This window comes from Talpa occidentalis, unplaced genomic scaffold, assembly GCF_014898055.3.
Source record: "Talpa occidentalis isolate TD23 unplaced genomic scaffold, MPIMG_talOcc4v2.1 talOcc4.4, whole genome shotgun sequence".
NCBI lineage: Eukaryota > Metazoa > Chordata > Mammalia > Eulipotyphla > Talpidae > Talpa > Talpa occidentalis.
Genome location: NW_023604295.1, coordinates 3,675,638 through 3,701,637, shown reverse-complemented (window position 1 = coordinate 3,701,637; position 26,000 = coordinate 3,675,638). Strand labels below are relative to the sequence as shown.

The 26,000-nt window shown below is 51.6% G+C and overlaps 1 protein-coding gene across 2 annotated transcripts in view; it reads left to right on the top strand.

Annotated features, from left to right (window-relative positions):
- Positions 1-852: 852 nt before the first annotated feature.
- KCNJ15 (potassium inwardly rectifying channel subfamily J member 15) overlaps positions 853-26,000 on the top strand; it is a 39,104-nt gene continuing 13,956 nt past the window's right edge. Inside the window, exon 1 of one of the 2 annotated variants that reach the window (XM_054700272.1) lies at positions 853-892. The gene's annotated coding sequence lies outside the window, so the exon portion shown is untranslated. Of the gene's footprint in view, positions 893-23,363; positions 23,641-26,000 lie in introns of those variants that run through there. The other variant, XM_037524943.2, reaches the window with a different exon arrangement.

Sequence of the window (26,000 nt, the reverse complement as noted above, 5' to 3'; positions counted from 1 at the left end):
AGGACTGCTCATGCACAGCAGCAGGTTCTGCGCACAGACCTGAGGCCAGACATCAGCGTGGACCCTTCACCCCTATTTCCACCGTCCAGAGAGCCCATTTCTACCTACATCTACCCGGCTTCTTGACAGTTTTTGATGAGGGAAAACAGAGGCTCCAGGAAAATTCCACGGGCCATGAGGAGATGGCAGCGCGGCGGAGGGCTGCCCTCGGAGACCGTCTGCGTCTGTGGCTTTGGTGTACGTGTCACCTCTGTGGGCTGCTCCTGCCGTCCCAGCGCGCCGGGATCCCTGGGAGTGTTCCTGGGCAGCCGGCAAAGGGAAGAGGAGGCGGGAGCACAGCAGAAGGAGATCTTGTCAGAAAAGATAGCCTGGTTATTTATTTATAGTTGATTTAGGCAGAGACCTTAAAAAGCCCGTGATAAGGAAGGGTGGCCGGGTTCTTCAAAGACTACCCGGCGCTCGTGCTCTGCAAGGGTACGCGTGCTCTTTTACACAGGTGTTGGGGGGCCGAGAGCGGGGTGTCCCTCAGAGCCCCGTGCTGGTCTGTAGATTTCCTTACAACACAGAGCTGGCCTGGACGCCTTCCTCGGATTCCTCTCTCTCTCTCTCTCTCCCCCCTCCCTCCTTGCCTCCCTCCCTCCTGCCCGTCCCTCCCTCCCTCCCTCCGCCCAATCTCTCCCAATGTCTTGCTTTCTCTCTTCAGTTCCTTCAGGTAAATCCTACTCAAACTTGTACCAACTTGTTTTTGACTGACAGTGAGCAGCCAGAGTTTGCCTCACTCGGAGGGAAGCTGAGCACCTACCTTCCCCAGGCGGCCTGCGAGGACAGCGGCGCCTTCCCTGCTGTCACAGCCTCTCGTCTGGCCAGGAGTCTGCTCTCCCTGCCTCTGCAGGTAAGAGGCGCCTGTGCCCTCAGGGGCGACTTCTGGAAACCCGACTTCCAAAGGGAACGGGAAAGCGGAGAGTCCTTTGAAACGTGCTTAAATCATTCAAGACGGCCAGGCTTATCTGGGGGGATTTACAAGTGCTGTTGCCTGTGGAAAACGGGTTTGGACTTAATGATGGGGCAAAAACAGAGGGCTGTATTCTCGCGGGTGAAACCACATCCAGATGTTGTCTCGCTTGCTGTGGGTGTAAGCGATCGAGATGGAGGCAGAAGCCTTCCTCCGACTTCCCCTCGCAAGTGTTTCCTGCAAAGTGTCTGTCAGAGTAAGTTGGTTACCGGTTTTCAGCGATCACAGAGTTTTCTGGGTCTTTCTCTGGCAGTGGCTGTGCCTGGTCCGTGGAGAAATCAGTTCAGGCTGCCGTAAGGTGAACCCTCAGAGCGATATGTAAAAAATCTGTTACCTATCCTTAGGAGAACAAGAGTTATGTAAGTTTTCTGTGGTAGGTAGCAGGAATGTAAACAATTCTGACTTCGGAAACATTACGAACCTTGGATAATGCGTTTTATAATCTGTGTAAAATTTCATGTGAGTTTAGACTGTTCTCAGCTAATAAATGCTTGACTGGGTGAAATTTCCACGTTGCTCCTAAGAAGCTAGTTTTTTATCTCCTGTCTGCACTTCCGTATTTTGCTGCCTGGGGGGGAATAAGAATTAGTTGTTCCATAGATGTTTCTTGACCATTTCTTTAAGTCACAGCTTTGGAAATTTACAACAAAGGCAGCATTCAACGTGGGGGAAGAAACGGTCCCACGCACTTCAAACATGCACATTTCTCCCTCCCAATCGGAACATAAACTTCTTTTTTTTTTTCTTGACCTAAAGGAAGGATTTTGAAGCACTGACAAATGACTCAAAGCTCTTTTTTTGAGATCTCAGAATCACACACACACACACACACACCCTCGGTGAGTCCTCTCTGGTACACGATTGAACAAACATGCCAAGTTCAACAGTAGCCTTAGGTGCTAAATTCTCTCAATGGAAAGTCGTCCTAAAAATCCAGAGAAAAAATTGTGGACAACGTGATGCTGTTTCTGATGCCACCGGAGCTTCAGCGGCTCCAACGCTCAACCCAGCCGCCCCTCGGCTCAGAAGGGGCGGCTCAGCCCTGTGCTGCTCTGCCTGGGCTCTGCCTCCTTAGCAGCCTCCTTTCCAAGCTGTGCCTGTGATAAACGACCCTCCGGGGAGTGCCCCTGAGGTCAGATGGCAAGTTGCACCAACGTGGGGAAGCAGAAGCTGTTAACCAACTCAGCAGTGGTTCCAGCTCAGAAATGCTAATCCAATAACGGAGCTGACATTTCCTCACTGAGTTAAACACACACATCACAAGTTTGGGGCTTTTCTAGAAATAGACTTAGCTGAATTTTGTCATTCTACTTGCTGAAGAAAAACACATTTTGGAAAAGTTTTCCTGCCCTCTGACCACTCCTTCCTCCCACCGACAGCTGTGGCCATTTCACAGAAAGTGCTATTTCCCCAATTGCCTCTCCTCACACTTCTACCCAGTGCAGATGGCCCTTACTTGGGGGGGGGGTGAGGAGTAGAGAGAGACCCCAGGCTTCCCTCCCACGCCAGCAGCTCCAAAAGCCGACAAAAGCAGGTTCCTGGGTGTTTTCTGGGGGACAGAGCGTGCTCTCACTGGGGGGAGACTTTGAAGAACCACGATTTCTTATTTTGGGGGGTGTGTGTGTGTGTAATTATATACCTGAATGACGGCAGCCTGCTCTGCGCAGGACAAGCACCAATATGTGGCTTCAGGCACCTGAGAGGCCAGCGCTCTCGACTGAGTCAGTACATTGCCAGGAACTTGACCTGCCCTTTCGGGCCGCACTTGCTCCTCTGTGGGGACCAGGCGGCCCCCGCCTCCTTAGCCCACCCTGCTCCGGAGACCAGAGTGGCGCGTTGAGTGTATTTTCCTGGTGGGCGCTGCGGGATGGCTAAAAGCGACCCCCTGGTGGGAAGGCTGTGAGCTCAGAATTGTCCTGGAAGGCGAGGGGGCGGCCCCCTCCCAGATCTAAGTCATTCAGCTGCTGTGTTTGCCCTGTGGCCACTCAGGCACTGCACGCCAGAGTGAATCGGATCTCTCCAATGGGTTGTTTTCACTCTTCTTGCAAGGAAAATTAACTCCACTCCACAAAGGGTCCAGAAGCGAAGGCAAGGGCGAGGTGGCGCCGATGCTGGCAAAGAAGCGGTGCTGCTTCCTGAGGAGTAGGCAGAAGAGGTGACTCGGGCAGAGGCTGTTGTCCGTCTTCCCCTCTCCCCTACGCTTCACCTCCCATGCCAACTGGGAGTGGGGCTGCGGGCAGTGAGGGGCTGGATGCTGGGCTGGATGGCAGTCAAGTGGACCAAGAGACTTTATCTACTTCCCTCGCAGATGCTGTGCCCTGGGAGGGGACAGACCCGACCCCACACCAGTGCACCTGGCTTGGTGCTGCCGCTCAGCTCCCGGGGTGGCAGCCTAGGCAGGTCAGGGAGCCGTGAGCACCCCAGTGCCAAGTCCTCCCTCAGCCATAGGAACGAAGGCAAGCTGCCCCCCCCTCCCCGCCCTCACGGGGGGAGCTGGGGGTACAGAGGAGGAGAAGGTAACTTAGAATCTAGAAAAAAAAGTTTCCAGGAAAGAAGTCTCGTTTGCCAAGTGCTATTTTGCTGAGATGAAAGGAGGGAAAAGGAGCAAATAGATATTTCTGATAACAGTCAAGGCAAGAAAGCTGACCCGTCTGGGTGGCTCCAGATGTGCATGGCACCACCACCCGGGGAGCGCGGCCGGGTCACCTAGAAACCTTATTCCCGGACTGTGCAGCCAAAAACACTCCCCTCTCCTCCCAGACAGAGTTCTCAAGGAGCCCTCCCTGGGCAGCCTGCCCTCCCTGGGGAAGGGCCTGGAGCCCTCACCCCAGCCTAGGTCCACTCTGGACAATCCCAGGTGGCCTAATCCCAGAAGCCGGTCTGTGCTCCTAGACCCCCGAGTTTACAGCACAAATTCCAGATCTTTTAGCCACCAGAGGAGGGTGAGTCCAGGCTGCCTGACTGTGCCCATGGCCAGGTTGGCGAAGAAGGATGAGGTATTGAGTTTTGCGGGGGAAACACATGGTCCGGAGGAGCAATAAGGGGAGGCGCATCTGTCATATGTCAGGATGCAGGGCCTGTGGGACGCATCCTCAGAAAGCATTAGCTGCAAAATGAGCACTATTTGGAGTTGCTCTTCCTCCGACCCTCCAGGTCCAATTTAGAACCATGGACGCCCAGTGGCCCACACAGCCCATCAGCAGGTCCTTCTGCGGTGGGTGACTGAGGGCCACAGTGGCCACCGCCCGCCCCGCCCGCCCCCTGAGCCTTTCAGGTTCAGAGGCCAGGGACATGGCGTCCTGAGACCGGCCCTGACCCTGGGTTGCAGGCCATGAGAAGGCTCACACGTCTCTGGGCCATCGGGAGGCCACACAGGGACGGGGCAGGGGTTGGGGGGAGTGGTCACCACTGTAGGGATCCAATTGTAGGTGTTTTCACCACCCCAGCTGGGTGAGTGTGGCTTTTAATCCACATCCTGTTTCAGACAAAGTTGCCCTGGTGTCTGGCTGATAACTATAAAGTTCTAGTGTGTTTTCTCCAGTGCTGGCACCAGAAGGCCATGAATTTATGGAGCTTAATGAGTAAACACTTTAGGGGCTCTCTTTAAGGTAAACATGTGCAAAATTATAGCTAGAAATGCGGACCCAGCTTTGGGGGTGGGGGGTGCTGGAGCCTTGGGCCCGGGTTCTACTAAGCCCACAGTAAGTCCATTCTGTGTCTTCCCTACCAAGGCCCAATATTTGTTTCCTGAAGGGATGATTGGATTTGTTGATGCTCATTTTAGCTGCTGGCTGCCCTCAAGTGACTGTGAGAAGTGACAAACAAAAATACCAAGAAACCGTGTTTCTGGGTACCTGGTCATCAGTGCTAGGTGGGAACATGAGATTTTAAGAACACATCTGAGTTGATTCTTTGCTTGGAAACATCACAAAATCTGGCGTCATCCATATTCAGGAAGCACCTCCCCCCATACCTGCCAGCAGTTAAAAAAATATATATGATCCCTGCAGCACCTGGTTCCTTTGTCTAGGATTCTCTAAGTCCACGGCATGAAAACCTGACCTGTCTCCTTTATGTTTTCAAAGGCCCTGGGAAGAAAGTGCAGGTCAGCAGAGAGGGAGCTGCTGTCCAGAGACTCAGTTGCAATGGCCACAACAGGCTGTGTATTTAGCCCGGACTCTGACGAGAGGCCGGCTGTGTAGCTACAGGGAGACTCTTCCCCTCCACAAGGCGCCATACAACAGTGCTTTATTTTCAACATCTTATCCTGTTAAGCCAATTCCACATCTACAAGTTCCCCCTAAGGTCCATATTGAAGACCAAGTGTCAAGAAAATTGCACTCTAAATGGTGTCAGGGGAAATGCTGACCGGGTAGCATTGATCTTAACCCCCTCCTTTACAGGGAGTTGGGGATCGTGTGGAAACTGTGATTACCTGATCAGGAAACATGTGAGGGTGAAGCTCTGTGCCCCGCTCCCACCCGGGGGGGTTGGATGAGCAGAGGAACCTCACTGTGGGGAGGTGATAACTCCCTCAGTGCGGTCAGGAGACTGCGGCCCCGGGAATTGGGGGAGCCTCCTTAGATGCTGCCCTATACTTCCTGTCTCAGGGATCCTGGTGCACAGGGATGATTCCCCGACGTAGAAAGCAGGAGTGTCCCAAAAACTAAAGCTGGGCCCTGAGCTCATCTGCGCTGGTAGGCGAAGCGTCCAGATCTGTTCTGTGTGACCTGCCCCGTGGGAAACAAGGTCTGTCCTCGGCTGGTCTCGGGCCCCTCCAGCACCCACACCCCCCGGGGCCGAGTCCCGGTGTATTAAAAACTCAGGAGTCCCTCCGGCAAAGCCAGGTGGTGCGACCCTTTTGGACAGAACCGTCTCCTTTCAACTGTGATTCTCCCCTCCCGCTAGTGCCCGGGCCGCCCACGGGGACACTGCTGCGGCCACGGCAAGCGTCCTGGTCCGGGAAAGCACCTGCTGTGGTGTCTTGTTGTGCCGTCCCTGGCTGGGAGTCCAGCCGGGAGCCGTTCCTGTGGGACCGGCCAGCCCTGGGCTGACCCAGTAGCCACTCACTGCCAGCCCCGAGGGACGTCTACTCCTTTCTTCACATCCCTCTTATTCCCAATACTTTGCGAAGAAATCCACATACCCTCAGGTGCAGCGAGAATGGGAAGTAGATGAGCAGAGCGATGGGGCCTCCTCCCTTGGGCACGGGCGGTTTGCGGGCACCGCCGGCTCCGGGAGCTTCAGCCACCCTGACACCCCGCGCTCTGCGCGAGCAGCCCGCCCGGCGGCTCTGCTGGGACCCGGGAGCCGTCAGGTGTGAGTGGCTGTCCTAGTTGAATCCGGGCCTGGGCCAGTCCTGGAGTTTAGTGTCCCTGGACGGTCTTATTGTGTTGAGAGACGGTGTCCATTCTCCCTCTCGGGATCGCCTTTCTCCCCTTTCATCACTTTTTGTCCATTTAATTGCCTAGAAGGGAGGTTACAAGCCTCTCCCAGGACTTCAGCCTCAAGGCAGCACCCTCCCCTCCTGGGCAGCTGCCCCCCCCCCCAGTTCCTCGCTCTCTCTCTCCTTGCTGGGTCGCATGCTCCAGGGCAGCAGGTGGGGGGTAGGGGGTGGTTTTTCTCCCCCTGCGCTCTTCATGTTCCCCCCAACACCCTGTGCCCGCTGGGCCAGCAGCACCCGCAGGAAGGCCCTGCTTATGCTGCTGTTACATCTCCACTTGAACCGTGGAGCATTCACAGCATCCTGCAAACACACAACCTGAACGTTTGTCCACAGTGTTCTGAAGACACATGCTTCTGAAAACACCAACCAGTGCGTTCTCTCTACGGGCGACGGTGGCCGAGCGATGGGCGGGCTGCGGCCGAGGACGAGGGGTGTGGAGGGCGGCCACTCCAGCAGGGCGAGCAGGGCACGGCCGGCACCTACCCACCGTGGCCTGCCCGCCCCAAAGAGGGGGACGGGGGAAGCAGGTACAGAGGTTGCCTCACGGGCGGCAGACGGGGCGAGGTGGGCTTCTGCTGGTCTCTGTGGCCCACCCGGAAGTTCTCTACCACGGGGATGGACTTGCGGGCAGGTGGTTGGCAAGGACTGACTCTCCGGGGTGCGTCTGGTCAGCAGTGAGGGTTTCCGTGTCTGCGGGGCTGCCCTGGATGTCAGGGACAGTGAAGCAGCCTGTCTGAGGGGTCTTCTGAGGGATGGAACGAGGATGGCACCCTGCGGCGGCCGCAGGATGAAGGGAGATGCACGCGCACAGGGGCTGGCGGAGGCCGCGCTCGCTGACGCCGGGCTGGAGGCAGGAGCGGCTGGTTTAAAGATGGACGGGTGGGACAGTGGGGACAACGGGAGGCTGTTGTTTGGAACCACGAAATCAGAGGTCACTGAATTTAGGGAGATTAACACGAGCTCTGTCTCCCGGTCTGTTCTGAGCGACTTCAGGAGAAGCAAGCCAGGGGGTGTTGGAAACTGGTTCAGGGTCTCCCAGGTGACGCTGCTTGTGAGCTCGGTGGAGCAGCAGGGCAGGTGGGGTGAGAGGTGAGTGCAGAACTCACTGAGAGCGAGCACAGGGTTCTGGAGATCAGAACGAGACGGGGAGGGAAGGCCAACAGGCAGGCTGTTACAGAGGCAGACGGGAGGCCAGCGAGTGTCCTGACCCAGCAGCCCACAGGAGTGGGATTTGTGGAAGAAGACAGAGCTCCCAGCACTGAGGAGAAGGAGCTCGGGGCTGAAGGAAGGAGTCAGCAGCGAGCCTGAGGGGGCAACAGGAAAGAGGGTGGAGGAAGCCTTGACAGCCTCTCCCAGTTCACACTAGGGAAAGTCAGGGGAATCGCAAAATTATCCTCCTGCTCGGAGCCACAGCCCCAGGCCTGCAGGGTGACCACTTAGCCAGCTAGTTGGCCAGGTTTCCCTCCTCATTTCCTGCCCTAAGGGGGCCTGACCCATTCCTTTCCTCCTGAAAGTCAGTCAAGGTATTCAGTAAATCAACATTCAGCATGATTTTGAAAGGATGCTGAGCTTGGAGGAGCAGTTCCTGGTATTACAGAAGGAAGGTTCCAGCAAAACAGGCCCCTTTGGATCTGGGTTTTGCCAGTTCCGTGCTTCAGTTTTCTGAGAAGCGCTGGATAAACAAGCCCATTCTTGGAATGTGTTTCTGATAAAAAAAAAAAGGGAAAGATAATGCAATGTCCACATTTGCTAATTACAGCCATGATGAAAGCAAGACTTCAAATCGCCCCTTCTTAAGATCGGAGACCCTTGAACACAAACAGGACCTGCAAAAGATAGTCAGAGGTGGGGAGGAAATGAGCAGGCCGTGCCAGCTCCCGCAGAACAATCGTCACTGCTGGCTTTGAACCCACAGTCTCAAGTTTGTTTTGCTGGGACTATCTTGTTTTTTGGAGCTGCACAGTGATTGAGCAAAACATATAGTACTGCTTAATAGTCATTCTGGAAACTATGTCAGTGCATTAAAAAAAAAAAATCACAGCTTTCCTTTTCTTAGCAAAAGTCAAATAAGTAATATTTGGGAGCTTTCTAGAGAGGAGACTACACACGCATTTACATGCGCTCCCAGAGACCTTGTAGCTCTCAAAGACCAAAAGGAAGGAAAAAGAATGGTGTGAGCGAAGGGAAAACAGCCCCGCGAAGGGCAGGTCAGAGGCTTGACAAACACTGTGTCTTCCTCTGGGAGAGGCAGGCTGGCCTGCTGAGAGGAGACTTCGGACTTTGGAAGCAGGCATTGAAAATGCAGATTCCAGGAGTGCTGGCCACCCCGGCCTGGGGAGCACTCTGACTTCCGAGCCTCGGTGTCTTAGCACATTTCAGCCCATGGGCCCAGCAGAAGGGCCTTTCTCCAGCACCCCCTGGGCCCCCCACCCTCCCACGGTGATTCCCCACAACCTCCCAAGTCAAGGAGAAGGCAAGGCTTCCCTTAAGGCAACTGGCAATAAAAAATTCAGACGTGGTAGGAGTCCAGACCTGGATCCCCCACCTAGCGGCCGTGTGGCCCTTCACAGAAGGCATCTAACTCCTTAGTTTTTCACCTGGAAACTCAGAAGTTCCTGCCCGTCGGGCCAGCACAAGACTTAGATGAGATGGTTTGGTGCAAGTGTTGGAGAAATCACTTCTGTCTTCTGTGAATATAAAGGAAGCAAGCGTTCCCAAAATGATAAAAATAATGACCCTACCTTCCTCCCTAGGAACTTAAATCCCTTTTTACGCGGCTCTGCTTTTAAAAAACTTACTTTATAAAGAAACTCAGAATTCCAGAGTCTAGATCATGACACTTACAAAATCTTCAAGTGTTTTAACTTATGAAGGGGGTGAGATTCCTAGAGTGACTCAACCTTTGATCAGCCAGAGTTTGGAGAGAACTAGGTTTACCTCTAGAAATGACTGTTGTTCTCCCTGCAAATTGTTCTCTCTGGAATTATTTTTTTGTGGTCTTCATTCTTTTCTATATAGAAGCAGCAAAAAGGTAACTTTCTCCTAGGATTTGCAAGGAAGGAGAGTGACAGAGAGAAAGAATACAGACTTGGCGTGCAAGTGGTGCATGCTCTGGAATCCAGGCGGGTCTAGGAAAAAGTACCGACTCCAGTGGAAAGCGTAGATGGGCGTGTGAGAAACCCCTGTAAACCGGGGCTGACTGCGTCCTGCCTGGGCCGGTGTGGAAAGAAACCACACAGCCTCGGAAACCAGAGAGCAGGCAACCGAGTGAGCCTGGCACCAAAGCACAGCAGGATCCCCTGGGCATTGGGGATTTGAGATTAACTGTCTCAGCTGGGCCTTTGGAACCAGATTTCCGTAACGCAGCTACCCGTGTCCTGGTGCTGCCAGCTGCCCAGGGTCTGCCCACCCTCCACCACCACACTCCTGCCCTGCCCCTGCTCAGATGCTTCTGATTCGGCCCTCCTCATTGCCAGGACTCTTTCCTGAGAGCCCGACCTCTCCCCTTTTCCTGCCAGAGCCTCCCAGTCTCCCATCAGGCCCTCCAAGCCTCACTAGGCCCTGCTTTCCCTTCCCCACAGGCCTGGCCTTTCTGCACCTCCTGATTTCCCCCACGAGGCTGAACCGACCTAGGAGGTGTCTGACACCAAGGGCGGCCTCTGTATCTGCCCCGCGGGAGACTGGGTTTCTCCTGCCAGTGCCACTGCTGCCCCAGTGGGAACACAGACCCTGCCAGCTGTGCCCCCCACACTCATCTGAGTGAGAAGAGGGCAGCTGGGTCGCCTTGGGCACCTGCAGTGGGGCCTCTGCTCACTGTGTGTCCTGCCTGGACGCAAGGCAAGCTTTGCTCTCTCCCTTCTTCTGAGACAGGGGATAAAAGCACTTGTCCAAAGTCGTCAGCCTTTACCTCTCGAGGCAGCCCCCGCCATTGTCCCCATGGTCCCACTAGGTAGGACCCAACACCAGCAGTCAGACCTGGGGTCACCCCGGCCCACGGGGTTAGGCCACCGCCACTAGTTCTCCTCAGTTCTGTACTGATGACCTCGATGAACACCACAAAGTCGTTTCATTCCAGCTTGTTAAAGCTGAGAGGATGACAAATGCCTGCAAATGTGACCACAGCAGCGGTGCCACGGAGTCCCCGCGCGCTCTCAGTACGTGTGTCCACACCTTTACCTCGTCGCTGTCTCTCTATAGGACTATTTAAGGCTTTATTCTTTAAAGCAGTTTTAGGGTTTACCACAAAGTTGGGAGGAAGGTACAGAGAGTCCCCACAGACTCCTCGCCGCACGTGCATAACCCGCCTCTACCAACATCACTCAGCGCAAAGGTTGCTTTGTAAACCCAGGGGGCACCGACAAGGACACATCAGAATCACTCAGAGTTTGGAGGGAACCTGAGGGTCCGCTCTTGGCGCGTCCGTTCTGTGGGTTTGAACAAATGTATAACCACATAGTCACTTCACGTAACATCACGTGGAGTAGATTCGCCGCCCCCAAATTCCTCTGTGCTCCCCCTATTCACACTTCCCTCCCCACCTCAACTCCTGGCAACCACCAGTCTTTTTCCTGGTCTGCCTTTTCCAGAATGCCGTGGACTTGCCATCATGCGGTAGCCGGACCTTTCCGGACTGGCTGCTTTGACTGACCAGCATGCTTTGTGTTTCCCCCCCGTCTCTCACGCTGTGACAGTTCATCCTCCCCATATAGTTACGGCAGGACCAAGATCAAGCTCCACGTTGCTCCCTTTGCTGCAGAGCCAGGCTGACAAGCGCTGCGAGCACATGAATGTCTACGGGGACGGGAACCGTCTCCTCTCCCGGGTCACGTGGGACTCCATAAGTGCCACGCGCATCACAAGGAGTCTTAGATGTTGCCAAGGCGGCAACAAGGTCACAGGCCACAGGGGTGGTGCGTGAGTGTGTTCCCAATTGGCCGGCTTTGAGTCCAGCTTCTCCGGTAGCCGAAGACCCCACAGAGCCACGTCCATCCCGGCAGCGAGGTGGCACCTCCCCAGGTCCTGTCAGAGCCACATTCAAAAACAAGTGTTCTTGTAAAACTGTCACTCGTGCCTAAATAAGCTCAAATTTGAAGTCTCGTCTCTCTGAGCGTTCACAGTTGCCCGTTTCTGGGTTCCTCACCTTCAGATTCAACCAGCTGAATGCCAGTGGGGGCAAGAGGCCTGTCGGGGAGCCGGGCCTCATCCGGCTGCTCTGCGAATGTGCACAGACGCTCTCTCCAGCGCTGCCTAAACCACACAGCGTGACGACTGTTTGCACGGCATTGGTAGTGAATTACTGAATTAGGCGTCACAAGTTACTCGAGATGATTTGAAGCATAGGTGTGCATGGGTGACACGCAGCCCTCTCCATTCTACTCAAGGAACTTAGCATCTGTGGATTTCGCTCTCTAGAAACCCGCTCCCGCAGATGCCTAGGGAAGACAACTCGGAATGTCAGCTTCTGCAAGGTCAAGCTGAAAGGGGATTCAGAGACGTTCATGCAGTGCTCCCCCCGCTCCGGAGGAGAAAACGGAGTGCCATGATTTCACGGCCCACAGGAGAGCTGGCTCTTTGGCCAGGGCTTAGGACCCTGCCGTCCCAGCTGGGGCCCACGGAGGAAAAGGTCAGCCCACACTCGGGAGGAAGCCAAAGGCCTGAGCTGTCTTATCGTTTAGAAACAGATGAGAGGAGTGAGCGGCAAGCGCAGAGCATCAGCCTAAGGCTCCAAGTGTCAGAAAGGTCTATGATTCTTACTTTCCTGAACAGCTGACATGTGCCAAGAGTTCTCCGTGAACTGTCTTTCTCAAAGGTGGCCCCCGGGGAAAGCGCGGGGTGGCCTGTGAGTGTGCTCCTAAATGGCCAGTGCTGGGCCCACATGCTGCCCCATTTATACCACACAGCCCTCCACGCCCGGGCTGCCGGACCCAGTCCAGACTGTTCCATGCAGACTGTCCACATCCTGTCCAGAGGGGTCATTTTGGGAACAGACTATGTAGGGAAGGAAACGCCTGTAGAAATCATGTGGCAGTGGTGGAAAGTGAAGGCGTGTGAGACGCAGCCAATGTCCTGGGAAGTTTCTAGCATGCTCCCATTTGTTTATAAGAATTACCCACTGCAAGGGCTGCTTAGTAGCCTGAGGTTTTAGGAACAAACCACAAAACCTGTGACCTCGCCCCATGATCCAACCCCAACAGAAAGTGTGAGACTGTGACCGCTTTGAAAACTACAAAAATGGAAGACTTGCCCAGATTGCAGGGCCCCGGGAGAGCATTCCAGAGAGAGCAGGCACTTCTAGTGTCACCCGGAACCTGAATAACACCGCCCTGGCTTCTGGGCCCCCATGTAGTTCTTGGCAGCTTTGGTGTCAAATAGCTTTAAAACAAATATAGATTCATCTATTTTGTCCCAAAAGGTACAATTTCACCTTTTTTTTTTTTTTTTTAAGAAAACAAGGTTAATTGTATGCCATGGAGTATATATTATGCCAAATCTTGATATCCTACCTACTGTCATCCTAATACACAGAGTTCTTACTTTTGCACAAATAGGACAGTACTCAATACGAACAAGTTTTTCACTTAGTTCTTTTGATGACCTTTCTCTTATGGCATTTGGGTTTGTTTTCTTATTGCTTAACAAAATTTTGACTTTCCCCCTCTTTTCTATTTTTGAAGAAAAAACAAGAGAGAAAACTCCCATATACTTCTTTAATCTTTTGTCCTATCTCCCACCCTCTTAACCTCAGGGAACCTTGATTTAATTTTCAATGTCTACTAGTTTCTTTTTATTTTGCTTTGCCAGTTCATCCGTGTGAAGTCATCCAATATTTGTCTGTCTTTCTGGCTCACTTCAGTTCACATAACCCTGTTTGCTACAAATGGTAACATTTCATCTTTCTTTCTGCCTGAATAGTATTCCATGGTGTGGATATACCACATCTTCTTTATCCTGCCCTCCATCAATGAATACTTAGGATATTTAACATCTTATCCACTGTAAATAATGTTGCAATGAAACTGTAGAAGGTGTCATTTTTTGAGTTGATGGTTTCATGTTCTTCAGAGAGACTCCCTGGACTGCTGGGTCATGTGGCATTTGTATTTTCAGTTTTTTGAAGGCAGTTCATATCACTTTCCAAAATGATTGCACCAATTTACATTCCCACCAACAGCATATAAGGGTTCCTCTTTCTCCACATCCTCACCAGCACGGTTATTAGAAGTGTTTTGGATGTAACCCATTCTCATAGGTGTGAGATGACACCTCATTGTGGTTTGGATTCCTTTTCCTGATCGGAAGTGATAACGAGCATGTTATGTCTGTGGTCACCTGCATAACCTCTGGATCATCCTAGTCCTTGAAAATCTCCTTTTGTTTCTTTCTTCCTCCTCTCCTTTCAGTGTCTTTTAACCAGTATTTCTCCCTTCTCTTTTAACACACACAAGGCCAATTGCCCACGCTTGCAATATTAGAACCTATTCATCTCCAATAATTTTCCACTTCATCTGTTTCAATGTCTTATCAATTACCCATGACATCTGAGATCTCTCCCAGTAGAATTTAGGGTGCGTATTTTTCACAGGGTCATATATTTTGAAATCAGGATGGTCTGTAAACCTAAGGGCCCGTGTGCACAGACCCAGCAGAGTGCCACTAGCTTTGGAGCTGCATTTTTGAACACCAATGTTACGCACTTGACGTCAGTTAAAGGAGTAAATCAGCTTCCAGGATTTCACGTGTGCCCTAACTTTCACCGTTAACCACGCTGGGAGACAACTTGGAGGTCATTTCGCGCAACCCTCTCATTTTACAGATGAGGAAAACAGGTCTAATTGGTAGCTAGCGATACTAAATTATAGCCCTTCTAGAAGTAGATAGCAGAGTTCGTGGGCTCTTAGTGTGCTCAATCACTGCACAGATTCCATGAGCTGATGAGTGCACAGTGACTTGAGCATTTACATTCTGTGGTCTTCGGATGTTTATGTCTCTAACGTGGGTTTTGTAATCCCAGATCCTGGTACCATTTCACCACCGAGGCCTTGCTGATCCCCAGCCCTGGACAGCCCACCTCTCTGATCCTTGGCCGGTGCTCCCAGGCAGCTCGGCATCAGCAAGGTCTGAAGAGGTTTAACTGGAGATGCCACTTTGTGCTTGGGAGGCTTCAAGAGCTCTGGCAGCTGGTGGGGCCCCTTTCTTCATCTCTGATCTCTCTCTCAGGAGTTAGCCCAGGTTAGTTCGACACCCTTTATGGTCCCGTTCCTTATACACCGAAGACCATGCCCCCGTTTCCTGGACTTTGTCCAATTCCTCAATGCTCATCCTCTACTGCTTAAAATTTTTCTAGAACTTCTTCTCCTTCACCACCATTGGAACATAAGTTTGCAAGAGCAGGCATCTTGCTATACTCACGTATCCTCATGTCTAGAACAGTCTGGTAAATAGTAGGTGCTCAATCATTGCCTGTGTACTCATTGTACCCTTGCCTCACTCCGTCCTGTCTCGGGGGAACAGAAATCCTCATCCTTGCTAAGACTTACTCCACTGGGAGCATCGTGTGTGTCCTTGTTCACCCTCAAGTCTTTGACCTCTGGGTCCTGTCCCCTTCTGTGAGATCTTGCGCCCCCATTGGCCACTCTGATGAGTGCTTGGTCACAGCTAACCCACCACCTGACTGCTCCTCTTCCAGCTGCTTTGCTGGAACATCCTCTTTCCTCTTCAACACAGGCAGTCTCCAAGATTCTGCCCCCAGCTGCCTTCTTTTTCACATCACTAAAATGGTCACCAAATGAAGACATATTGGACCTGCAATCGTTCCCATGCTAATTTCTTTCTGTGTGTGCTGGGATAAGGGTGGTGTGTGGATTAAACAATGAACCAATGCACATGTAAAAGTAATTGCATTTACCTGATGCAAACCTCTAATCCTTCAAGTAACTGCAGGTATTTTTCATCAGTCGACAGAAGTAGGCTGGAGCAAAGCCACATCTACACGCCCATCCACCACATGGGTCGAAAGGATTAGTCCAGGTTCCAGGAGTGTCTGAGTCAGGATAGATAAAAGGAATGCTTCTTAATCCAGAAGATTTCAACACTATGGAAATTCATTTCCGTGCAAATAGAACAATGTGCAAATATAAATCACTTCAGAATAGCAACTTGGAAAGTCCCACATGTGTGATAAATGCATCAAAACCACTTGCAAGTTGTGGGCCGTCTCCTTGACATTCACTCATTAATTTATAGATTGATTGTTAATCAATTTATTGATTCATTGTTGAATCACTTATAGAGTCATAGGTATAAGTCTTTAAAATTTTATTTAAGAGCTTGCTCCATATCAGGGACTGTGCTACTGAGGTACAAAGCTAAACCTGACCCAATAGCTGTCCTCCAAGAACTCAGTATCTACACAGGGAAATCCTGCAACTGCAGTGAGTTGTGATGTTACACGGTACAGTTACCTGAGAGAGGGGGCCTCTTATATTAACCTGCAGTGAGAGATGCTGGCCAAGGGTAAAACTCTAGGGGTCACTGAGCAGCCGGGTCCAGGGATGGACTTTGCAGGCAGGGGAGACATTGGGAGCAAAGGTGGGTGGAGGCAGGAGGTAGCTCAGACGAGTGCAGGACTGGAAGCAGCTCCCATGAGGTCTGCACAATGCAAAAGAAAACGTCCAAAGAGGTGGCCAGGATGGAAGCCACAGGGGGTTGCTGAGAATGCTGGGGGCAATGAGGACTGACACAGGGAGCAACATGGGCAAATTCTCACATTTGAAAGGTCATATTTGCATAGAGAGAGATTGGCACGGAAAGGAAATCAACGCGGAGGTCAGGGAACAGTGGGCAGCATGAAGCCATGAAAGGCCAGAGGAGCAGGGGTAGAGGAAGGAATTATTCAGGGGGTAAAGCTGAAATCCACGTGGCTGTGGTCGCAAAGGTGGGGGAAGGAAGAGTGAACTTTAGCCTCTGGCTTGAGTGACTATGGGGCCACTCGGGGAGCGGATCCAGGGACAGAAGCCAGTTCTGGTGAGGGTTGCCGGTGCTGCAGCCGATGCACTTCCAGGAACCTGGAGGCCTGACAACAGCAACACTGTCTCCATCAGTCAACCGTGTGAATGTCACAGGGACAAAGGCAAGTGGCTTTCTCCCCATGCAGCTTGTCCACAACAGCCGGGATGGAGGAACATTCTATTCGAGACCCAAGGCTGCTTTTGCAGACCTGGTAGATTCCAAACTCCCTTTGCTTCCATTATTCATTCATTCATTCATTCATTCATTCATGCAGCCATCCATGTATAAACAGAAGCCCTTGCTAGAGTGTGCGTGATGAGAGCTGAGGCAGCAGCTTACATTCTAATGACAGGAAATGGGGTTTGATGGGGAAATCGCTGGCTTTGGGTCTCAGAGCCCAAGAGGCAAACACCGTCTCTACCCCTGATGAGGCGCGTGACATCAGCACAGTTTTAACATCCTGCCTATCCCTCTTCATCTCTTTCCGGATTTGAGTTACTCTCATTTTTGGTGTCAAAGCCCATCCACTGCCCACTCCGCGCTGCTCACACACACTTTGTCAGCTGAGGAGCGTGGTTAGCTTGAGCATTATTATTGTCGCTGATGGTCACGCAGGCGGACAATTCCACACCTCTCGTCTGGGAGACAGAGCAGAGGGGAGCAGGTGGAGAAAGCAAGCAGCCAGCCCACAGAGCAGGTGGGGAAAATGCCGACAGGGGACGGGCATGTGTCACAGACAGGGAATGAGAGCGCAGTGAAGCTGGGGAGCCTTCCAGCGGGTGGCCAGCATGCAGGGGGGTGCTTCAGGGAGAGCGCTGGGGCGCTAGAGACAGGGTGACTGGAGCTAGGGACCCGGCCGGGGCTCCCGAGGGAAGGAAGCATCTGGCTGTAAGCCAGGGTAGGGAAGTGGAGGGCAGAAGGGGTAGTGCAGTAACCGTTCCGTGCCCAGAATCTGCAGGAGGAGGGCTGCTGAGCTGGGCAGCGGGTAGCGTGGCGAGGTGCCGCATCTCCCAGGAGGCCGCAGACCACTTGTTGCCTACTGTTGACCCTCTTTTGACCTGGGGTGGAGAAGCCACCTGAGTCTAGGCCTCGTAACGGCGGAGGAGGCATCGCCAGTCGTGGGAATGGAAGGGGGAGGGTGGTGCTCACTAAGAAGGCAGCCTGGAGCTTGGGACTTTAGGGAAAAGGTCACTTAAAGGACAGGAAGAAGAGGAGGAACTGGAAATGGGGCTGAGAAGAGGCCTGGAAAGGGAGGAGAATTGGGGGAAAAAGCAGCAATCGTTTAACCACCCCAAGAGAGGCGGGAAATGTGCCCGCGGACTGGGCTGTTGGTGACTAACAGAGCGGAGCGCTGCGCCGGGGAGAGGGATCGTCCCCGTGGGCTGAAGAGCCCGTCACGTGACCACTGATGAAAAGGCAAAGTGACATTTCTTGCCTCATTAAAGTTCTCCCCACCCACGAACCCTGATTTCCAAACAGGGCTTTGTGGTGCAGAAACCCCCTACAGCCTCCTAAACAGAAATCTGTCCTTTCTCACTTCACGAGTCTCACTCACAAGGATCAGGAGGAAACAGACTGAGCCTGAGGTCATTGCCTTGTCTCTGCACCAGGGTGTCGTTCCTGAGGCAGCCCCTGAGAGCTGGACCCCTTGGCTGGAGGGGGCTGGAGGCTGATCCAAGGAAGGACACTAGGAACTGACACCTAGGTTTAATTCAGGGGTCAACTTCAAAATCTCTTGAATTTCCTCTTGCATCATCTCCGCTATCTTTGTTGACCTTGGACATGTGGTCTTAGGCGTTGTACGGATCAGAGGTTGTCCTGTCAGGCTGCTTTGCTTTTGTTCAGACCTTGATTCACAGGCAGCATCTTTCCAATTCAATGACACATCCCCTTTCTCAGACAGCAGTCATGCATCCTCGATGTAGAAGTTCAAAAAACTCATTCCAGCTACGATCGCCCAGTACTACCTGGCTCGAAAATGAAGCTAAGGCATAGAATTCCAGTTCAACCAAACAGCCTCTTGAAAGTCGCACACAGACAGGAATCGCTGGGGAGACCTTGAGAATAAGAGACAAATCATATTTGTCAATAACTTGCGTGTGTGTTTACTCACAAATTAGCGAGGACCGAGCAGACCCGGTTCCTTTATCTCCTCCTCCTTTGGACAAAGAGCATTTGTAACCCACTCGGGCCCAGCACTCAGGCCCAGCACCCGGGCTGCACCAGGGCAGGGGTGCACAAGGTCACTATTAGTCAGAAGGGAAGGGACCCCGACCTGGAGCTCTTCCACAGGACACCTGCACCACCGGATCTTTGATGAGCAGGGGCAGGAGACCTTGGTCTCCAGTTGTGCTTCCTGTGAGGAAGTGTCCGGATCGAAGCCAAACGCTGGGCAAGAATAGCTGACAGCCAGGCTGTCGTGCAGTGCTGCGTGGCGATGGGGAAACAGTCCCTGTTGTTTTAATTTCTGAATTGAAGTCAGCTGGTGACCTTGAACTTTCTCCTGTAGGTAAAGCCACATGTCCAAAAAGCTCTTGGGCTCCCTTTCTCCACAGAACTCTGGGGGTGTAATCAGATGTAGCGGCCCCGGTGGCACTCTGTTCTGGAATGTGTTCCTTCTCTGTGTGCTCTGGGCTGGCAATGGTGTGCATGGGTGATGGGAGAGAGAGAAAGCAGTCACGGGAGCCTCTTGTGTGTTCTGTGCTGTATGGTGCAGATGAGAACCCTTGGGTGCAGAAGGTTGTCGCCTCCACTTCACGCCCCCGGGAGCAGGTCAGAAATGCACATTCTAGGACCTCAGCCCAGACCTTCTGGATCACAACTGCATTTTAACACAGTCCCCTGGGAATGTGTCTGCACGGGAAAGCTTCATCAGCACTGATGCAAAGCAATGGATTCAAAAATTTACAATCCTATCCCGCACACACACAAGAGCACTGGGCCTTCATGGACAGCGGTGCTGCCTGTTCTGCGCATTTAAAGTATACTCAGTGCCTAGAAACTGAAAGAATGGAGCAGAAGGCAAACTGGATCAATCTATTATTTTCCGCCTGTGCTCTTGGATTACTGGGGTACAGTGCATTGGAATCTGCTGCTTCAAGGAAGCAAATAGAGTTGAGTAGGCCTGAGAACCCTGTGTGCCTGGTGCCCTGCCTGCAGCCTCCTGGAACTCCACATACACAGTCAGTAACTTGTTGATACAACTGAATATATTCACGCCCATAATGCTTGTTGATTTAATCAATTTAAGAAATATAAAATCCTTTTTCTCTTCAATGTGGATATTATAGGGTATTCTTTGCCCAATGAATTAAAATAGGAAGTCTAAATCTCTATTTGTAGTTCATTCAAGTCAGTGAAGTATTTGACCCCCTTCTGTTTCATCTCCCCCTTCACCTGCCCCCCACACCTCACTTTGGACCAGCATCCTCTGGGACCTAAAATTCACGTCCATTATCTTTAAATGAGTGCCACTGTTATGAAATCTGGGGAGTTTTAAGTTCTCCTGCAGGGCATCTCTGCACACCCTGTTCCTCCTGCTATTAAGTCCCTGCCATGTGACAGGACTTTCATAGGAATTCAAGTGAAAAGAGGGATTAAATACCCAGCCCGCCACGCCTGCTTTAAGGAGAAAGAGAAGCTTGTAAACAGATCTTTGCAATGACACATAGTGTTGTCATAGGTGTGGACAACTTGCAGAAGAGAAGCAAAATGAATTCTGCCTGGAAGCTGGAAGAGGGACATTTGAGTTGGGCCTTGAGGGATGAATAGGAGTTTGTCAGGCACAGGGCAGAGAAGGAATTTGGGGCAAAGAGACCCGCCAGAGCATAAGCCTTGGGCAGGAAAACCGCTTTATCAGCATTCCCCTTGGGTGAAGTAAACTCTTCTAACTCAGTCAATCAAATGACGCCTGACATTGCCAGGAGCTGGTAACACTGAGGGCTTCATGAACGCCAGGCTCTTGGACGTGTATAATCTGAAAGTCTCTGAGAGTAAAGGGGTTTCATATGATTTGGCCATGACAGTGTGTGGAAAGTTTCTCAGCAGGGCACAGAAGTGCTTCTCATTTACAGTAAATTCTGGAATGCTCAGGAATGGTCTGTGCTAGGGAAATTGAATTTTCAGATTAACAGCATAAAAATGGAAAGTCTGGTTGAAAATCCTCCCTAATTTTGTTTTCCTTTGAAGAGATAACTGCTGCTAACATTTTTTAGAGCCATTTCACTTTAATCTTACCTACAGAGAGAAAAATGACAATTGTGCTTTTATTCAGCCCTGCTGGATGCATTTTTTCAATTTTTAAAGACTACGTTACATCTCAGCTTATATTTTCTAAATTTAAAATAATTTCTATATTGCTGGCAATCCAGGTCATTTTGAATGTTTTTAATATTAAAATGAATTTAGAGAATACTCTTGCATATAAATCCTAATGCACATTTCTTAATAATTCTTGGATGTAACTTTACTGGGTCAAAGAGCATAAATAAAAAGTTTCCAACTGAGGATATGCATTGCCAAACTGTTGCCCAGAAAAGCAATGCCAAATCACCCGTCACAATACCCGGATTACCCCATCATGAGGCATCAGGAAACCTCTTGTCTCTCGTGCTTGTCCTCACAGAATGCTGGAATGTCTGCTTAAATCTTTGAGAAATACAAAACCACGTTTCTTGGACCTGTCCCTCAGGCCCAGCTCTCTCTTCTGAAGAGCAGGCCTTCAGCGAGGACCTCTGTTTTCATCTCTGCTTAGGAGTTCCAGGTAGCCCTTCCCCCACCCTCGACTCCCAAGCACAGACTTGACCCTGGCGCCCAGGCTGCACCCCGAGGGCTGGGTCCTCCTCTGGATGGACATTATGTGCCTGAGTGACCATGCGGTTCTAAAAGCAAAGCCTTGGCACGACATGGGTGCCCAGTGACCGATGAGCGACTGATAAAGTGCAGAGCAGGAGCCAGAGTCCTCAGAAGCGGTGAAACACCGCCCACCCCTCTGCCTCCTGTTCCTGCCAGAGTCTGGGGTCGTCTTTGAGACCTTGTCTGCCCCTCCACCCTCAGCCCCACATGGAGCTCTTGGCCAGCTGGGACACGGGACTCAGACCCTGCGCCCTCTGAGCCCCTGGGCGCGGTCCTTGTCCAGGAATCAGTGTTTCTCTCGGGGTTACTGACCACGACTTTCGGCATGGAGCCCGTCTCTTTCCAAACCCTTCTTCCTCTCGTGTCACAAATGACAGCTTTACAACACGATATCACCCTTCACACAACCTGAGCTGCTTCTCGTGCCCCGGGGCGAAGGCCATGGCTGGGGGAGCCTCGGCTGCCCTCAGAGTGAGACCCTGCCCCGGGCTCCTGCAGGCGGCTGCTCTGCTGCCCCCTGCTCGCTCCATCTTCACTTCGTGCCAGGTGCCAAGGCCTACCGCCCTGTGCCCTTGCAATTGCTGCATGTGGCCCTGCCCAGGACGTACTGACCTCCACACACCCTTTACCCTGTAAGTCTCTGCTGTCATGCCACCTCCTCAGGGAAGCCTTCCTGGAATTCCAAACCAAGGCGCGTGTACTCCATGTTCTGTCCTCAAGCCCACCTTGATTCTCCTCATTCGTCCCACAGATGTCGTGAAATAATCCATCTGGTGGTTGACTTACACCTCCCTCCCTGCTTTATTGTAAAGTACATGAATGCATGAGCCAAGCCTGTCAGATTCGCCACAGACTCCTCGTTGCCCTCACACCCGGCACATAGTGGGACTCCCACTCGGCGCATAGTGGGACTCACACCCGGCGCATAGTGGGACTCACACCCGGCACATAAGCCATTCTGGGCGCACAAGGGAATGAATTGTGTTCTGCAATATCGTCAAGTCTTGTTCACCCTTTTAATTTTTTGAAGTGTCTATTTTATTTTTAAGATGTTTTAACTATTATTTTCTATTGGGGTAACACTGGTTTACACGCTGACGTGTTTTAAGGACTCAGAGGCTCACATCTCTTCACATGTGTGTCACCACACCACACCCACCACCCAAGTACCCACAATTGTCTTCCACACTACTGGGCTCCCAATCCCCTTCGCTCACGACACCCCACTCTCCCCCTCTGGAGCCTCAGTTCTGCAGTCAGATTTCAAGGGTTTGTTTTGGTTTAGCTTGTCTGTTCCTTCCCTTTGTTGAATATTTCACTTAGCACCGTCCCCTGGGCTCTTTCCATGTTGTCACTTGGCCAGATGTCACTGTGCTTTATAGCGGAGTAGTGGCCCGTTGTATAGAGACCACATCTTAGTCCACTGCCCTGCCCTTGGGCACTTGGGCTGATGCGTAGCTTGGCTGTTGTGAGTAGTGTGCAGTGAACACAGGGGCACATGTAATGCTGTGGCTTGGTGTTTTGCATTCTTTGGGTACCCCTAGGGGTAGAAATGCTGGACCCCACGACAGATCAATTTTTAACATGTAAATGTTTTCTCTTTAAGGGATGCGGGTTCTAATAGATGTCCAAAGACTTCCTATGACCAGAACATCAACCCTCTGTCTTTGCCGCACATGTGGTTTCCTTTAGGCAGATCAGGTCGTGGTTTGTGTGTTTTGATGCTCGGGAACATGTAACGGTAGTGAGCACTCAGGCAGCCGTGAGTGTGAGCAGCGGAGAACCTCGCACATACGAACAGGCATAGAATTGTGTGATCTTTGCTGGGCTTCCCAGGAAGACGTCAAGCTGCAGAGGGTTAAGTTGCCCCAAGTCACTCGGCCGATGCTAACAGAAGCAGACCCTGTACCCTTCGCCTTCACAGCACACTGCCTCGGAAGACGGCTCAGGCTTGCTGACCCCGAGGAGGTAATATTCAACCTGACTGCAGAAGGTTCTTCCCACAGAACCAGAGCCGGGAGGACGCCGCGCCGTCCAACAAGCGGCAGGCAGGCCCCTGCGTCCCCCTGAAGGGAGCACAGCTGAAGGAGTCAGGGCCAGGGCGGCAGCCCCTGCTCCGCAAAGGTGGGCAGGGTCTGCCCTGTGGGCAGCGGGCATCTCTGGAGGTTCGCCAAGGGAGTGCCGTGTGGGTGCCCTGTGGATGAGCAGGCTTGCTGGGCTCCTGGGGAGAGCTAGGATGAAGCCACATGACAGAGAGCTGCACGCGGCTCACAGGACGTAGCTGTTGCAGCCACCTCCCCAGTTCTGAGAAATGCTACAGGTAAGGCGACGAGGACGGAGGGTGACGTAGGTATGGGAGCTGTTCTCTGCAGTTCCTCCTCGCTCTCCTGGGAGGAGAAACTGCAGGGGACAGTGGGATGTCCCTCTCTGGTTTTCTTGCTTCCGCGACACGGGCGTCATCATGAAGGTCACCGCTCTCACCTGTGCCTGACGGCCTGTCCTATGGGAAGACCTGACCACGAGCCCAACTGTCAAGTGCGCCAGCTGTCCTTCTAGGAGTGTCTGAACAGCTAGTGTCAAGGGCACGTCTGTAGGGGAGACCAGGCGAGGGGTCCACCAAGTGGCCTGGTTCCTGGGACGTTAGCAGCATTGCTGCTTGCGGAAACCTCGCTCGCGGTTTAGATGAGGGCAGAGTTCAGAAGGACCGTGACCTAGGACGAGGGCCAAGGGACAGTTGATTCCTCATCATCTGCACCCAAAACGGGTCCTTGTCTCCCCGCCTATGCCCACGTCCAGTGACATTCTCCACAGCGTGACTCTAACAGTGGACTAGAACCCCCCGCCCCCCACAGTTATTGCAGAGATTTTGAAATAATATTTCTGCGCGCCAGCTCTTCAGATGCTAATGCTTTTAGATTTTGCTTTTTAAAACTATTTTAACCAGTGCATTTAATGTTTTGAGCATCTCGTCATTATATTTATTTTATTTTTATCTATTTAAACCTTCTGAGAAGGCAGCTCCTAGGTCTCATAGCTTGCCAGAAAGAACCCTAGCACAAAATAGGTAAGAATCCCAGGGCTAAAATATTGAAAAGGAGACTCGCTGTCTAGCCTTGGGGGACTGCGCAGGAAGAAACTGCACCCCCAGCCAGCGGTGGTTTGACTTGTTTTCTGGGATCCTACGGTGGGGGAATCTGGGAGACTGTTCTGCTGAGAATGTTGTCTGTGCATGAAATCTTGTCTTAAGGTTTCTTGACCTTCTGAGTGACTCTGGAGCATAAATTTGCTCTTCTCTGGGGTAGTGAGATTTAGCAAATAATGTAGGATTCCTTTGTATACATCTATGTGTTTATGTATATATGTGCACATATGGTACATACACACGCACGTGTGTCTATAACATGCATTATACACATCTGCATGCAACCACATAAAAATTGCTTGCCATCCGCTGAAATTCAGATTTAACTGGGCATCTTGTACTTTGCTTGTCTTCCCTAAAATCTCCACGCTGGGCCCAGCAGCCCTTCGGCTAATTAGCTGCACATGGTTCAGACAGATTTTCTTACCCTGTTTACGAAGGAGATTAGTTCACTGCCAGAGGCCTCAGACTTGGATGAAATTTGAAGATATTTTGAATTTTGACATTTTCTTATTATCACTCAACAATCACAAGTGTCTGTGTTTTCAGCTTTTTATGTCTAAGGAGCAGACAATTCAGAAATGTCACCAGTCCTTAAAGTAAATTGACCACAATGCAAGAATTTCGGTATTAACTGTGTTCCCCTGGAGAGCCTGCAAGATCCAGTTTCTCTATCAGAGAAATATGGTCAAAGTTTAGACTGACAGTCAAGCTGAATTTCAAAACCTTTTGACTCTCGTCCCATTGTTAAATAACTTGGTTCCAAACTGAGCAAAAATCACCACTTCCCTGGTCTGGGAAGAGATTCTGCTGGAGATAATCACGAGCAGAGACATCAACGTGGTGACAGTCCCAGGGTGCATCCAGGTGACTCACACCAAAGCCCATCAATCATCATTGCGAGAGACCAACGATTCCACATTTTTTTAAACAGAAAGAAAAGGGATCACGCACCAGGAAGCCAAGAAAACAAGTCAGTCTGAAATTGCTACGTATGTTTATAATGTGCTTTTTACCTGATCTACCCTCATGAGAGTTTAAAAAAAAAAACACCAAAACTATAGATGTGAGGCAAAGATGTGAGGGGTGAAAGGTGGTGAGTTTTTCATTTTAGTGAGAGATTTACTGAGGGGGAGATCAAGCGGAGAAGTTACAAACTCTATTCCAAGGCATCATAAAAGGCCATCTAGTGTCAAGGACATTTCCAAGTACAGAGCAGGGGACTGGCGAGAGGGAACACCTTGCTTGCATCTCGTGTTTTCTGCCTCTTTGAATGCCCCGACTCTGCCCTGTTTGACGTTCATGAAACAGAATGCACTAAATAAAATACTAGTTTTCTCCCGGTGCCATCTGCAAAACCAGATGCTTTCCATTCCGACTTATTCCAGGACAAATGCAACCACATTTCAATTGCTTTTCCCTATCGAAAGGGGACTTTTGTGAGCCCTCTGGGTCACATTTGCACTAACCCAGACAGGAACAGTGAGTAAGACGCCACGAGCTGGTTAAAGCAGCCTCATCCCTGCACAGGGCTGGCG